The sequence below is a fragment of the Oryctolagus cuniculus genome, chromosome 7, assembly GCF_051225735.1.
Source record: "Oryctolagus cuniculus isolate XC-2025 breed Fujian yellow rabbit chromosome 7, ASM5122573v1, whole genome shotgun sequence".
In the NCBI taxonomy this organism is placed as follows: Eukaryota; Metazoa; Chordata; class Mammalia; order Lagomorpha; family Leporidae; genus Oryctolagus; species Oryctolagus cuniculus.
Window position 1 is genome coordinate 74,204,753 of NC_142873.1, and position 14,830 is coordinate 74,219,582.

Consider the following 14,830-nt stretch of genomic DNA (forward strand, 5'->3'; position numbering starts at 1 on the left):
TCATGGGCATTTCAGCCGGATCTGCATGCCTTAAGGGCTGATTATGAGGCCAGACTGCTGTTTAGTACATCTGCCATTCTATGGGTCTGCTGTGTATCTCGCTTCCCATGTTGGATCATTCTCTCCCTTTTTGATTCTATCAGCTAGTATTTGCAGACACTATTCTTGTTTATGTGATCCCTTTGGCTCTTAGTCCTATCATTATGATCAATTATGAACAGAAATTGATCACCTGGACTAGTGAGATGGCATTGGTACATGCCACCTCGATGGGATTGAATTGGAATCCCCTGGAACTTAAGTTTTATCTTTAAATCTTAAATAACTGTGCCAGGCCCTGGCCATATGTTCATTGACCTTTGAAAATAATAGAGGATGGTATGACCTAACTAGATCCAAGCATAGAAGAAAAAGATCTGAGAGTGTAGGCAACCTTATTAGTTTGACTAAGCAAAGCAGTGTATCTGAGGACTAAAAAGTCAATTAATGACATTAAAGAGTCACAATAATCATCCACTAGTCTCCTCTTCTTGGGTCAAGGTACAGTTTAAGGGGGCAGCAATCTGGTGCAGCAGGTTAAGCTGCCATCTGCAGTGCTGGCATCCCCGCTGCTCCACTTCTCATTCAGCTCCCTGCTAATGTGCCCGGGAAAGCAGTGGAAGATAGCCTCGGTACTTAGGCCCCTGCACTCACATGGGAGACCTGGATGAAGTTCCTGGCTCCTGGATGAAGTATTGCTTGGCCAGCCCTGGCCATTGTGGCCATTGGGGAATGAACCAGCATACAGATTATCCGTCTCTCTGTAATTCTGACTTCTAAATAAGTCATTTTTAAAAAGATATTAAGAAAGAAATATAAAGATAACAAGGAATATATATTAAGCCAGTTCATGGGTTAATTTTTCTTCTCAAGTGGCAGCCAGAAGAACCAGCAGGCTCAGAGGTCCAGCACTCCAGACTTGACACAATATTTTTTGCCAAGCAGCTAATTAATAATGCTTGTGCTACTCAAGCCAAAATAAGTGTGTTACTGAACTGTACCCATCAAGATGTCCACTTAGGAGAGGCGTTATCAGAGTTTGAAGAATTTTCACAAAGTTTTGATGCAGCTATGAAAAGTATGGCACTGAGCAATTTGGATGTGATTCCACGTGTACACAAGGTTTTACCAGACAGCAAATGTCTGAATTTGATGCAAAGACATCAGCAAATGAAGATGCTTTTCACTTTGTCAGTTATGTTCCTGTTAATGATTGACAGTATGAATTAGATGGATTAAGAGAAAGACCGATTAAGGACATACAATCCGGATAACTGTATCAGTGCAGTGTGACCAGTTATAGAAAAAAGGATACAAAAGTGACTCAGCTAATCTCATTAACATAACATTCTGGTTTTAAAGCATTTAAAAAAAAACTTTTGTTATTATCTTAGCAATACGTATGGAACATCTAATTCTGATTGGATTCGTGCATTCAGGAAATCCATTACAGAATAATAGGACAACTTATCTTCAGAGAAGTTCAACATGTTGATATCTATTCAGTTCCATATTTTGTATTGTTTGATACTTGTACAAATATTTACTAGAGTTTTACTCTTGAGGGTTTGTCAATTAGTAAGTTAAATTTTCAATTTTGAGATAATTATACATTCACATTCATTTTTAAGAAATAATACTGAGACATCATGTGTATTCCACCTTGCAATGGTAACATCTTATGAAACTGCAGTACAATATCACCGCCAACATACGGACAATTACAGACAAGGTATAACAAATTCCATCACCTCAAGGATACCTCAGGTTTCTTTCCTTCCCCCATTAATCCCTAGTTTCATAAATTTTAGCATTTAAAGAATATTGATGTGTAAAGTTTATTAATGTATTATACAATGCATTAACATTTTTAACTCAGCATAACTCTCTGGAAATTCACTTTGGCTGTTAGTGTATCAATAGTATTTTTTATTGATGAATAATATTCTATGGCATGGATTTTTTTGCCTTTGCACTTATTCAGAGATATATGCATTGTCCCTCTTTTTTCTGTTTAGAATAAAACAGCAATAAACCTTTTATATAGTTTATAAAAAAAAAAAAAAAAACAAAGAAAAGTAAATTCAAGACAATCTCTTGGAGAAACCTTCCCTGATTCCCCAGAAAGGCACACTCTATATCTTGCTGTAGACTTGAAACACACCTGCTAATTCCCTAGGTCATAGTCCACCTGTTGATCTCTGCCGTGATGTGTCTCCCTTGCAGTGTTTAGTACATGTGCTATAATGGTCCTCATTGAATTATTTTTCATAAAGCCTGCTGATCCAATAGCTGAAGCCTCTTTTAAACTCAGACCACCTAGATTTATCTCAGCCACACTCAAGAGCCAGAACCTGACTTTATTTACAAGCCCACACTGAGGCTAATTCCTTGCCACTATTTGGAGTTGGGCTCCCTCTCCTGTACCATGTTCACATCTTGTAGAGATCATGAAGGTTTTATTTTCAAGAAAGAGAACAAGCGGTGGTTTTCTTTGCCAACACAGTCATTATGTGAATCAGCCTGCAGTAACCCCTTCACACAAGGTCTCCATTCTGGGGTAGCTCTACAGGTCCAACACTGCCATTCTGTACCCAAGGGGCCACTTGACAGAGAGACCTCCAGCAGTTCTTTTGAAAACATCTTTATTGGAACACCCACAAGATCTAAAAAGCTATTCCCTACTCTGAAGATAATTTAATGAGCAAATAGGATGCTTACCTTTGGTGAGATAGACAGTCAACAGATAGTAAGTATATTATAAGGTGAGATTGAAAGTCGTAACCGCTAAGGGTGAAGAAAGGCATGGAAGGGTAGACTAGGAGGAGTGTCAGGAAGCAGGGAAGATGGTTAGGAAAGATATCTCCAGCAACGTGATATTTGAACAAAAGAGTGCTGTTGGCCACCCAACAGTCTGCAGTCCCAAAGTATTCTCCCCAAGCCTCCCACTGAACATCTCCACCATGGCCACCGATGCAGGGTGGCGTCCAGTTGCCCCCATATCTCTATGACAGCACTGTAATAAGCCTCCATCTGTGGCTTATTCACAGGTTTGGAAATACAGAGAGAAAAGAAAGAAACCGGTGTCATTGTATAGTGCCCCGACGGAAAGCACAATGTTTTTCATTACTTCCAGCTCCCCCCACGGATTAATCATGATTAAATAGCCCTGGTTTACTAATTCGATCAGGCTTCTCCATCAAACATGCACTTCAGACACTTGGTATTCCATGGCAGTCGCATACCTCAAACATCTTTAGCAAAGCTAACAAACGATACTGGCCCTGGATTCTTTTCTCCCTAGAGACGCTGGCATCCTTCTCCAACTTGCTGAGCTCACGTTGCTTTCAAAAGAAGCTTTGCACTCACAAGAAAAACATGGAGAGCTTAGTATGTGACCCATGGTTTTTACAGCCATCCTACTATAATCAAAAAAAAAAAAAAAAAAAAAAAGGCAGGGGATGGTGGAGAGGGGCAGAAATTCAAAGCATTTTCACATTGACAGGAATTGGCAGGAATTGGCTGTTTTGACAAGGGAAAGTCGTGCGATAGGATTTTTTTAAGATAAATTAACGGAATGAAAGTGCTAAATTAAAATTGCAACATTGATTTCCTTTTTAGCTCAGCTGTGCATTATATGAAAGGGTCGGAGGAAGGATTTATTGCGGGCGATGAGTCTCTGTCGTCCACCAAGAGACCCGTGTATAAAATAAAGTTGTCCGCTTCAGACACCCTTTGTCTTGGAGGAAGGCTGTCTAGGTGGCCCACGGGTGGCAAAGGCACTGAAAGGAAATGGAAATTGATAATCGGTCCTGTTAGGCTGATTCTCTGCATGTTCAATTCATATCCCTTTGAAAAGAAGAGATTAAGATGAAACCTCATTGAGGAATACACATTTTGAAGAAAATAGAAACAAAGGTCCCTTCCGCAAGGCTATTGCAGTCGGTGTCAAATGTGAGAACACGACGACATAAACTTATAGGAAGAAAGGGCATTAACAAAATCCCCAGACAAAGAGGAGCTAATAGCAAATATATGCAGCCGCCTTTGTGGATGCTCACAGGAGAAGTGGTACAACTTGATTTACAAAGGGCCTGGATAATTATTTGTTACTTGGAGCCAACCCTGCCTCTCCCTCTGCAGAGGGCAGGCACTGACCATCTGCGTGTCTTCATTTTGCTTTTGTGTGGTTGAGAATTAGCCACATTTCTGCGTCTGGTAAGCTTTGCATGAAGAGATGTTTGAAGCACTGGCTTTGTTTTGTTTTAAATCTTTAAACTGCTCCCTCGGCTTCAGGCAGAGGATTACTGCACATCTAACCACAAATAAATTGAAATATCAGCTGAAGAGAGCGCATGTTGCTCACTGATGGAATAATGGACGGCAGGTGGTGGAGGGTTTTGTTTTCAGAAAAGCACAGGAGGCTACAAGTGACAAGAGTGATTTTGTGAGAGGGCTGAAACTGTCAGGATGAAGTCATGGGGGTCAGTAGTTCCTGAGCTGACCTTTTTAAACAAACCCCATGAAGACCTTTGCCTGGATCCTCACAGCAGCAGTGTATTCACGCCAGAAAGGCTGCCCCTCCCTTTAGATATCCGGAGTCGGAACAAAAAGCACATTTTCTACGGTAGGGCCCGTGTTCACTCGCGGGGTAGCCCGACACCCCCTCTCCTGTCAGCCGGTGACACACGATCCTAACTGCTCACCTGCTCCAGCACACACTCCGGCGTTTGAGCTATCCCTTAACACCGTTTCTGCAGCCTTTGATATCATCTCCCTGTCAACTCATGGAAATCAAGGCACTGGGCTGCGAAGCAGGACACTGGGTGCGCTAATTTCCATGCTGTTGCCTTGAACGGTCGGTCTTCTGGTGCAGAAAACGGTTACTGACTGCTGGGGACACACTGACGTGTTGAGATGTGTTGTGGGTGGCTTAAGAATTCACTTCTTCTTGATGTTCATAAGCTAGGATTCTTAAAGCACTAGTGTCAGGCTTTCTTTGCCAGAGCTGTTCTGCTTGGGCTCTAGTGTGCCACTAGAAATCACAGTAAACCAAGCATGCTAGGTAATGAATGCTTTTTGTTCCAGGTTGCTAATACTGGAAGGCAAGAGCCTTTTGTCTCCAAAGCCTTCAAGAAACCATAAGGGTTATGTTATCCCTCCTCTTTCATTAAAAACAATTTTTCAGAAAGATGAAGAGTCTGTCTGTGGTACACTAGAGGCCTCCGTCAGGGCGGCTGCTGTCTCTTGCCCAGGTAAGCGTGCCGAGAATGGAATCAGAACCCTCCAAACTTTTCGTCCATCTGCAATTGGCAGAATAATGTTCTCACTTCACTTAGATTTTCACATGACCTGGTCTAAACCACTGAAAAGTGAATTATTAAAAACAAACAGTTGTAAAAGCTTGGAAGCAGATAAATGTGATAGTAAAACTTAGATTATTTTTGCAATGTGTATCTTTATACCTCTCTAATCTTTTAAGCAGATAGTAAGAGAGAAATCTGGTGAACAAATCCTTAGATGAGAGCTGGTTTTTTAATGTGGCAGAAAACTAATTTAAATAAGATCCTAGGAGCTCAGTCTCCTGATTCCTGACTCAGTACTCTTCAGAGGATGCTGCTCTTCCCAGATGCTTAAACAGCCACTAATGCAGCTCATACAGTTAGACCTAATTGTTTTTAAAGATTTATTTATTTCACTTGAAAGAGTTACAGAGAGGCAGAGGCAGAGGCAGAGAGAGAGAGAGAGAGAGAGAGAGAGAGAGAGATGTCTTCAATCCACTGGTTCACTCCCCAAATGGCTCCAAAGACTGGAGCTGTGCCTATCTGAAGCCAGGAGCCAAGAGCTTATTCTGGGTCTCCCATGTGGATGCAGGGGCCCAAGCTCTTGGGCCATCTTCTACTGCTTTACCAGGCCATTGCAGAGAGCTGGATCAGAAGTGGAGCTGCCAGGACTCAAGCTGGTGCCCATATGGGATGCAGGCACTGCAGGCAGTGGCTTTACCCACTACACCACAGTGCCAGCCCCTTAATTGTTTTTAAAACTTGAGAGTTAGTGAGGGATGGGAGCAGGCAGGAAGGGAGAAAGTGAGGAGATACACACACACACACACATACACACACACACAAAGAGAGAGAGACCATGAAGGGCGCTCACATCTACTGCATTCCCCAAATGCCCACAGGAGTTTGGGTTGTGTAAGGACAGAAATCAGGAGCCAGGAGCTCAATCCAGGTCTCATGGGTGATAAGAACTCAATCACTTGAACCATCACCTCTGCCTCCAAGGACCTAAATTAGCAAGAAGCTGGAGTCAGGAGCCAGTACTGGGTGTTGAACCCAGGCACTCTAATGAGGGACACAGGCATCTTTATTAGTGTCTTAATCTGTAGGCTAAATGCATACCTCAGAGCCCATTCTTTGATACACTACCTATTCCTGGCTCTATGCTGAAGGCAGGAATCATGGAATCTATTTTGTACTCATCTATTGCTTCCTCCACATGTGTGCAGATATTTAAGTGGTTCTACATGTTGGGAAGCCAAATTTTCTAGCTTTAAAGAATCTCTATGTTCCTAAATTTGTATATATGAAATGCATGACGTTTGTATACCTTAAATAAAATTTTGAAAAAGAGTTAAAAAAAAATGAAAAGAAAGAGAAAAGGAAAGAGCATCCAGAGATGGGTAGGGACAGGGAGAAGATAGAAGGAGGAAAAGTTCATAGTGGAACCTGAAGATTACTTATGTGAAGAGAGTCAGGTATTCCCAGAGAAGGGCAGGCCAGCCTGGGCTGGCACACAGTGGATCTACAGGGAATGTCCTCATTTCCAGAGCTGTCTGGAAAGTAACCACAATATGAAGCAAAAAGTGACATTAAAAAAAGAAAAATCCATGATCCAACATGGGAAGTGAGATACACAGCAGACCCATAGAATGGCAGATGTCCTAAACAGCACTCTGGCCTCAGAATCAGCCCTTAAGGCATGCGGATCCAGCTGAAAAGCCCATGAGAGTATTTTAGGCATGGAAAGCCAAGACACTCTGCGGGGAAAAAAAAACCTAAATGAAAGATCTCCACGAGTGAGATCCCAGTGGAAAGAATGGGCCATCAAAGAAGGAGGTACCTTTCTCTGAAGGGAGGAGAGAACTTCCACTTTGACCATGGCCTTGTCTAAAAATTATCAGAGTCAGTGAACTCAGGGGTCTTCCATAGCCTTGGCAGCTCATGACAAGAGCCTAGGGTGATTACTGATGCCATAAACAAGAGTGTCAATTTGTTAAGTCAACAACAGGAGTCACTGTGCACTTACTCCTCATGTAGGATCTCTGTCCTTAGTGTGCTGTACTTTGAGATTTAATGCTATAACTAGTACTCAAACAGTATTTTTCACTTTATGTTTCTGTGTGGGAGCAAACTGTTGAAATCTTTACTTAATGTATGCTAAACTGATCTTCTGTATATAAAGAGAATCGAAAATGAATCTTGATGTGAATGGAAGGGGAGAGGGAGCGGGAAAGGGGAGGGTTGCAGGTGGGAGGGACGTTATGGGGAGGAAGCCATTGTAATCCATAAGCTGTACTTTGGAAATTTATATTCATTAAATAAAAGTTTTTTAAATAAAGAAAAATCCAATAAATACATATAATTATCATAAAACTGCAAAAGAAGGAGAAAGTAAAATTATATGCTGTTAAAAATGAAAATTGAACTCATACAGGAGGGAATTTAGGAATAATAATGTTTTAGACATAATTCATTAACAAAAAACATCTAGAAGGGATAATTTCTAATTAAATAAAACCTACCCCAACTTTCTTATGTTTTTATTTATGTTTATTTATTTGAGATGGAGAGAGAAAGATATTTTCCATCTGCTGAGTCACTTCCCAAATACCCCATCACAGATACGTATAGGCCCAAAGCCAGGAGCCAAAATTTAATCCAGGTCTCCTACATGAATGTCAGGAACCCAAATACCTGAGCGGTCGCCTGCTACCTCCCAGTGTGTATATTAGCAGGGAGCTAGTCAGAAGCTGGAGCTGGAATCAAACCCCGGTACTCCCATGTGGGATGCAGGAATCTTAACAAGTCTTAACTGCTAAGCTGTATTCTTTCCCCCATATTTAAAAAATATATAACCAGTAATCGTTGACAGAATTGAAAGCAAATTTTAAAATTCACTATTAAAAGGATATCAGGAGTGGGTAGTTTTGTATCTGAATAGCTAATAGTTTTTCAGATGTTCTCTGTTATTTAAACGATTCTAGTTTCTGCTTATTACTTATTGAATTCTGTATTTAGTGGAGAGTTAAGCTTGTGATTATAAAAAAATTGAAAGTATGTCATTGTAAAAACTAAAAGAAAAACAAGAAAAGGGTGGGAGTAAGTGAAGGAGGAGGGTAGGGTCGGAAGTACCATTATGTTCTTAAATCTGTATATAGCAAATACATGAAATTTGTTCCCTTTCCATAAAGTTTTAAAAGAAGTAGATAATTCCCCCAAAAATCAGTGAATCAAGTTCAACTTTAACATGAAAATATAAAAATATTACATTAAAGAAAATTATAGACAATGGTTGTAGACTAATTTTCCACTTATGATTAAAAATGCAAAACTTCTACACAAAACATTAAAAAATTTACCTTTGACATTATAAGAATAAAAGTTTCATGCAGTCCTCATGCAATGGACTGACGTTTTCTTCTAATTGTCCTTGTATTAACTTGTGGAATATGGGAAGGTCCCAGTATATAGGGTGAATTAGTGTGTGGGGAAACTGATGAGTGCTTGACCCTTGCATAAGTGACCCCTGCAACCAGACAACTGTAAGGAAGCTTTGCTTTAGCTCGTGATTCTGGGTGATGTTCTGCGAACACTATTCAGGAAAGAGATCTTTGCTTATCCATGTATTCAGATATATTGAAAGCAGTAGATAAATGAGTACCACTTGATGCTGATAAGGCATTCAATCAATAAAGGTTTCATTTTGGAAACCTGCTAGTGTTAAAATCTTCAACCTGTCAGGATGCTTTCTATCCCCAGGGGCCTGGGATTGCTTCTTCACAGACCTTCTAGAGTAGGTATCAGGAGCCTATAACCAAAACCTGTACTTGATCTGCACTGTACAACATGGCAGGAAACAGACTGTATACAGAAACTAAGTCTGTGAGAAAAGCCTCCCAAATGAGGTAGTAGATTCCTGAATTGTTACTTCACACCAGCTATATACTGGATTTCAAAAAGTTCAAGGAAAATGGAGTTAAAAATAGTTTGTTTTGGTACAAAAATAGAAATCCAGGTGTGTTTTTTTTCATAATATGCACATTCCATGAATTTTTGAAGACCCTGTTGTATGTGGTTTTCAAAATTTTTGTACTAAAATTAACATATAAGTTTTCCATGGACTTTATTTTTAATTTGAACGGCAGAGAGAGAGAGAGAGCTCCCAAAATGACTACCCTCCAAAGGCCCACAACAACCAAGGCTGGGCCAGGCGAAATGCAGGAGCTCTTTGGGAATTCATTCCAGGTCTCCCATGTGGGTAACAGGGACCCAAGTACTTGAGCCATCACCACTGCCTTCCAGAGAACACTTTAGCGGAAAGGTGGAATCAGTAACAGAGCTGGGACTTGGATTCAGATCCTCCAAAGTGTGATGCAGGCATGTAACGTTAAAGCCTTATGTGATGAGGCCACACATGTAGACAATTCAAATTCCAAGGAAATAAAAACCTCTCACAATATTTATTAATAAGGAAGAACAAAGGAAAGCATAAAGAGAAAGCCACATCACCAGACAGGACAACAGCAACAACACTGAAGAGAAGCCCCGGGGACTCCTGGAGACAGCATTTGGGCTCCAGCTAGGAAAACTGCGACAGGAAGCATCCTCCTGGTGGATGGGATTGCAACTTGTGTGCAAGGTGGGGAACTTAAATACTAGTTTCACATCAAGTGACTTTAACTTATTTATGTCTGTCTGTCTGTGACTTGGCTGTGGTTGTCTGTCAGCACTGGCCGAGTTCCAACAGAGGCCATGCAGGCAAAAAATGTTTTAGAAACAGCACACTTTCCCTGGGGAGAAGGGCCAGCCAGTTCTCCCAAGGGAACTGCACACCTCTCTCATTAATCATTACTGACATGGCCACACTGCAGACATAAACATAGAGGATTCTTAAAAACTACTTTATTAACCCGTTAGGGCATCACAAAAGGTGTCTAAAATGCTACACCAAACACCCACAGCCACCATGACCCGTTTCAAGGACACGGATATATCCAGGTCTCTTAAGCTTGTGTCTGGGAAAGATGCACCAGAGCCATGCTTTCCAGGGTTCCCATGGTATGGTCAGCTTGGGTGTCCTCACGGATTGGGATAGAGTCAATGCCTAGAATTTGTCGGTGCTCAGTAAACACTGCTTTACGGTATCTGAGTCATGCAGACAGAAGACTACCCAGGCTCTCAGATCACTTCCACTGACTCAGCATCTATAGTCTGTGTAGCTAGATCTCCTGAATTGCAATATCTTATATGTTAGGGCAAAAATCAATATTTTATTAACTCATTAACATTTTACTGCACTTACTCCTTTTTTGTTATATCATATGCCAGTACCTAGTTTATCTTTTATGCATTTGTTTTTTGCTTCTACCAGAGGGTAGAATTTATAAAGCAATTGGCTTTTCTACCTCTGTGCTTGTGTGGGTTTACATTTACATTCGTGGTACATATTTTATACACACATATATTCATATTTTATATACATATTATATATATTTATTTATGGTAGGCCTTAGAGACTATGAATACCCACTCACTTTAAATGCTTGATGAAGTATTATTTTTATGGGTTTTCAAGGTTTATAAAGTCCCACCCTTCACTATCTCTTACCAGCTGTTGATTACAGATTCTCCAGCTACACTGATGCCTTATTTTTCCAGAGCCAGCATACCTGCTGCTGCTGCCTCTAATATACATAAAGTATTTCTTTGCCTTTTTATACATTGGTTTCATTTTTCTAGTGCAGTTTCTCCCATACTCACTGACTTCTGCATTAAAAAGACAGGTCTACAAAAGGCATCACCACAGTTATTCCAAAAATATTTTGCTTTTTCAATTCACAGATAGACAGATTGAAACATAGTGTGTGCAGCAGTAAACACTTGTTCAACTCTAGGGCACCTCTGCTCTGTTCATTCTACCTAGACCTGCAGGTGATACTTGGCACCTAAGATCCTTCTGGAGATGTGAGACTTCTAGGCTTAGGGCCATTCAGTAAAGGGTAGCTGTTTAGGTAGCTTGATTTTAAAGGGACAGAGTTTTAATCTGTGTTTTTGATTATAAATATTTTCCTATGTATATTTGTCTAAGTGTATGTCTTCTTTAAGCAATACAAATGGAAAAGAACCTACTCTAATGAAAGCTAGCATTATAGTTTTAATTCTTGGTAGAAAGTTAATATAGTTTAATTTTTGAAGGGTATTAATTTTCCAGAACTAAATTTAAAAGTTTTATATTCTCAGAAATAAAAATCTATATTCTCAACTATAGGCCATGCTTTCCTGCTGTGAACGAATATTTCTTTCTTATTATGTGCTTAACTATATTTTAGAAGCAGGCCTGAGGTTTGCTTATCATATTTCTATCTGTTTAGTCATTACACATGAATTCTCCCAAAGCATAAATTTGTTAGCTACCATTCTAGATTATAATTTGAGATTCATATTTAAAAATAATGGGATACTGTTTTGGCCATAATAACAGTTATAATTTTATTTCTTCACAAGCTTTTTAAATAACATTTCCCATTAGTGTGCCTTTTAAGACAATATTTGTTTTAAGAACACTTTTCTGATTATGCAATGTGTGCTCACTGTAGAAATTAGAAAAATAAATTAATATAAAAATCACCTTTATTCTCACTCCTTAGAGATCCCACAGTGTACGTGTGTTTTACATATAAACCAATCACTTCTTAAACTAAATTAAAATACTTTAACTTAGATGGCTCTAACCTTTTTCTTTCACTTAAAATATATATTATGGAAGCATTTTACAAACTTCATATATTCCTCCAAAGCATCATTCTCTCTCTCTCTTTTTAAAGATTTATTTATTTATTTGAAAGGCAGAGTTACAGGGAGGCAGAGAGAGAGGTCTTTCATCTGCTGGTTCACTCCCCAGATGGCCGCAACAGCTGAAGCCAGGAGCCAAGAGCTTCCTCCAGGTCTCCCATATGGGTGCATGGACCCAGGGACTTGGGCCATCTTCCACTGTTTTCCCAGGCCATAGCAGAGAGCTGGATTGGAAGTGGAGCAGCCAGGACTCGAACCAGCACAAATATGGGATACCAACACTGCAGATAGGTGCTTTAACCTGCTGCGCCACAGTGCTGGCCCCTGCATCATTCTCTTTGTAATGAACACTTAGGACTCTGAAGAATGAATACAAATTAGCTGATCTTCTTTTTTGAAATTTAAAAACAATAAACTCAAAATATTTTTGACAACAAACTGTAGAACTCACAGAAGCCAATTCTGCCCCATCAAAAAATTTCTCTCAAACATAAACTGATGCCAGACCATAAAAAAGAGGTCAGAATAGGTGAGAACCCCAAAGTCAGCAACCAGCTTACTTGTCTGTGTTGACAGGAAACACCTAGGAAGATTAGCACACAGTCAGGCTCCCCATTGTGTTGTTGTGTGTAATAAAACTGTTGAATTGCCAGTGGTAGCTTCTTTGGCTAAGACACCCTATTTACACTAGAATCTTTTTTTTCAGTAGTGAATAGATTGTATTTAAGTTATAAACTTGGAAAGGAGAGGTAAAAGGATTACTGGATGTGAGAGATGAATGACGAAAAGCAGTAAATCCTGTGTGATCAGAAGGATAAATCTCGCGGATTGTCTGACCTAAGAGATGGATTACAATGGCTGTGAAGTGGGAGACAGTTTACTTAGGTATTTAGAGCTGATTTGCATTTTGGGAATATATTCGTGTATCCACATACACAGTTCCATCACTGGATGACTAACAGGAATCTATGGTATTTGCTTATGATTTTATTGATTCTAATAAAATATGACATTATATTTTTGAATCATTCTAATTCAGGGAAAACCTACTGTTCCTAGAATTGTTGGTTGACATAACATACATCAGTCACTAAAAAACATAATGATGCTGTGTTGTTTTGACATTGCCCTATGAATCTTTCTTACTGCAGCTCATTCTGCCTTAGAAAAAGTATCTCGAAGAGGCAGTGCTAGAATTACCCCTGCACACTGATTAACAGACATTTCTCTAAGGAGTAAGTAAATCTGTCAGATGTTCATGTATTACTTACACAAAGACATTCATTCAGAAAAACTAGAGGGAAATCATGACCCTAAGAAAGTGGTCAGGGTGTGAGTAGTTGGCCCAGCAGTTAAAGACACCAGTTAGGCAGCCTTCATTCCACATCAGACTACTTGGGTTTGATTCCCAGCTCTGGATCCTTATTCCAGCTTCAGCAGTGATGGCTCAAGTAATTGGGGTCCTGCCACAATGGAGTCCTGGACTGGGTGACTTGTTTCTGGCACCAGCCTGCCCCAGCCCTTGCCTTGGTGGGCATTTGAGGTATACCAGCAAATGAGCGTTCTCTGTCTCTTTCGGATAACTAAATTACAAAAAATCATTTACATGATCAGAACATGATTTTTTTTTGAAGGAACAAATGTTGCTTTTTTATTTTTCTCCTTGAACTCATATTGGAAGATTGAGAAGTGAGAGTACATATAGTACCTATTCTTTAATTTAAAAAAAAATGGAAGGGGAAATGAAGATGAGAAAAAACAAGGTCACCTATCCCAAAAGCTTTCACATCTGACTTTAACCCAAATTAGTAATATCTGACAGTGTCCCATCTCATCTTCTCTTTCTTTGAGATACTCATACATTGTTTTCTGTAATAAAACTGGAAATAGAGCAATGTTTGTTCCAGCATTTCTTTGATGGTAAACCTTTTGAAGTTTTACACTTATAACATGTGGACTTTTATTTATAAGTAGAATTTTAGGAATGATGATGTTATTTGCACATAGCAAAGCTCTGAGAGCAATGAGACACCATTACTAAGGCTACTAACAGTAAGGAGAAAGACACCGAGAACTCAGGCAAGAGGTACCTGAAGAACACAATACATTTTATCAACTCTGTCACATAAATTTTCCATGTTTGAACATTTCTGAAAAAGGATGTCTTAAAATTGACAAGAAAGTTTTAATAACATGTTCAACAATTTATTTGTTCATAGTTTCCTCATCGGATGAATAAAAACAATATATGATAGCATCTTAAGTGTAATGAAATACTGTGTTCTACTTTGAACTTACACTAGACAAAGGTAAAATTATCCATGGTTTTGGCAGTGTTTATAACTGACACTCTAATACTTCTACATAGACCACGATAGGCAGAGAAAATAGAAAGATCTTCCAAAAAGGAGATTTGAAAAGTTCATCTTGATTTTATTCAGAAACTCACCTCCTTGAATTTCAGTAATGGGGTCCTGGGCATGGTGGAATGGTAAATCCCACAAATAATCTCCCCAAACTCAGTTGATTCGTTGAATATACCTCTTCCTCCTCGACTAGTGTATTCCCAAAGCTTGAAGAGTAACCAGGTAGATCGTTTGTTACATATCCTTATCCTCCCTTTCTGATAGTCAACAGTGAAAAAAAAAATCCCAAATCAAATAGAAGTAGTAACACAAGTACTCAGGTAATCCCTAAATTAAATAAACATCCCC

The 14,830-nt window shown here is 39.5% G+C and overlaps 1 protein-coding gene and 1 pseudogene across 2 annotated transcripts in view; both read left to right on the plus strand.

Moving 5' to 3' along the window:
• The window catches only part of LOC127493512 (ubiquitin carboxyl-terminal hydrolase isozyme L5-like), a 45,361-nt pseudogene extending 43,999 nt beyond the window's left edge, over nt 1-1,362 (plus strand).
• Nucleotides 1-14,830, plus strand: part of DPYD (dihydropyrimidine dehydrogenase) — a 962,066-nt gene that overhangs the window by 909,099 nt on the left and 38,137 nt on the right. The gene's annotated exons all lie outside the window — the stretch shown is intronic.